Source organism: Tupaia chinensis, unplaced genomic scaffold (assembly GCF_000334495.1).
Source record: "Tupaia chinensis unplaced genomic scaffold, TupChi_1.0 Scaffold000382_1, whole genome shotgun sequence".
In the NCBI taxonomy this organism is placed as follows: Eukaryota; Metazoa; Chordata; class Mammalia; order Scandentia; family Tupaiidae; genus Tupaia; species Tupaia belangeri.
The window spans coordinates 3,374,049-3,375,953 of record NW_006159884.1 but is presented as its reverse complement, the minus strand read 5'-3'; the positions used below and the strand labels follow the sequence as shown (position 1 = coordinate 3,375,953).

Sequence of the window (1,905 nt, the reverse complement as noted above, 5' to 3'; positions counted from 1 at the left end):
TCGGGCCGATGTATACCACTGCATCCACCATTTAGAGTGGGCAGGAAGGGAACTTGAGCTTTCCATGTGGCCTCAGGCTGAACTAGCATACATTGCACGCAGTGGGGGCTCAGAATTAGAATTTTTAAGCAGTGGAAGAAGAAAGAAAAAAAAGTTAAAAACACGAAACGGAAGTGAAGCCAGATCTGTGGGCACTTTTTCTTCCTGAGATGTCTCAGATTTATGCTTGAAGAACTGAGAACTTAATCTTCCAAAATGTTGAAAAGACTACCTATGCCTACCTCTTGTCCCAACGTCTGCAATGCAAATGCCCAGCATACCAGAGTTTGTGGGATTCAATCCATGCAGTCATCTCGCCTACATCTATAGGCTGTGAGGAAACCAGGGCACCAGGAGCCCAGTCATGGTGTCCTTTGGTGTTACAATTCCAGAACCCCCAAAGCCACCATATAAGCCACTCATGCCCTAGGTGAGTGAGGTAGAGCAGAAAGTTCTGGAACCAAGTAAAGACTTCTGACCCGGCCTGAAATTGCTAGAGATTGGTAAGATTATTGCTGGCATGTGGCGAGATTTCACTGATGAAGAGAAACAAGAATGTTTAAACAAATATAAAGCAGAAAAGATAGTGTAAAATGAAGCTATGAAGGGCTATCACAGTCCTTCCCCTACCTTGTTAATGAAAATGCAAAAAATCCTGCAGAACCTGCTTTAGAGAAAGAAAGTTGACAGAGTCAGTCTCCCATGGAGAAAGAACCTATGTGAGCATCCAGCCTTATGTGAGCATCTTCTTACCGAAGATCCGGAAGATAATGAGGATGGCTTTTCCATGAGTCACCCATCTACTGCCTACTCCAGAAGAGCCACTATCTCATCAGTGGATCTGTAGAGAGAGTGTGGTGCCAGAGGGTTGGTCAGTTGTCACAGCAGCTAGAATGCAGGTCCTCAAAAGACAGGTCTAGTACTTCATGATTCATCAGTGAAAACTAGAGGCTGAACTTCTTCCAACAGAGAAACACCACCAGGAAAAGAAATTTCTTAAAAGTACAAATTCATTTAACAACAAACTTAAAAGGTAGTGTGGTCTGGACATAGAAATGGGTTGGAGAAACGGCTGCTGAGTTTGCACAGAGGAAGAGTTCCACAAAAATAAGGAGGAAAGGGAGAAGGCGGCAGAGCTAGTGTAGTCAGAGCTGCATCAGTCCTGAGGAAGAGAACTGGCAAACAAAGCAGAGAAAAAGAAAGATGATAACATCTTTTCAATGGAAATAGAGGAGACACATCTTGAAGAGATGACAGAGAGCCAACAGAACAGTGAAGAAGGCATGTCTGCTCCTAGGGACAAGGAGAGTGGACAGGAGGGGGTCGCCAGCCTGGCAGGGGAGGGAACTCTGGCTAGGAGAGCAACAGTGCAACAATGGAGGATATATCCCATACCAGAAGAGGAGAAAAAGAGTAGATACAAGTGCTTTCTTTTATATGTTCGATGACTTTTCTCTTCCCTTCAGGTGTGTGCATTCACTGGAGAAAGACATAAAGAGTGAAAGTGAGAAATCAGCTTCCAACGGGGATGATCACACTGCAATCCCTTCTCTTCCATCCTCCTCTCAGGATTTTGGGCATGTAGGCACACCCACCCAGAGTGATTTTCAAGTCGCTGAGTCTGGAACTTGAACCATGGTCAGCCATGTGGGCGTCTAGCACCTTAACCACCAAATTACCTACTGGCCCATCTAAATACTTTTGTAAATAAAAAAGTTTTTTTTTTTTCTTTAAGTTAAGAACATGTAAGCTAATGGTAAAGGGGGAATAGACTTTAACTTAACAACATGTAAGCTAATGGTAAAGGGGGAATAGAATGGATCTTTTCTCCATATGACATCTCAAGTCATAACCACTCAGGCATGC

At 43.8% G+C, this 1,905-nt stretch overlaps 1 pseudogene; it reads left to right on the top strand.

Moving 5' to 3' along the window:
* The first annotated feature begins 307 nt into the window (after positions 1–307).
* Positions 308–1,487, top strand: LOC102473417 (SWI/SNF-related matrix-associated actin-dependent regulator of chromatin subfamily E member 1 pseudogene; annotated as a pseudogene).
* Positions 1,488–1,905: the final 418 nt, after the last annotated feature.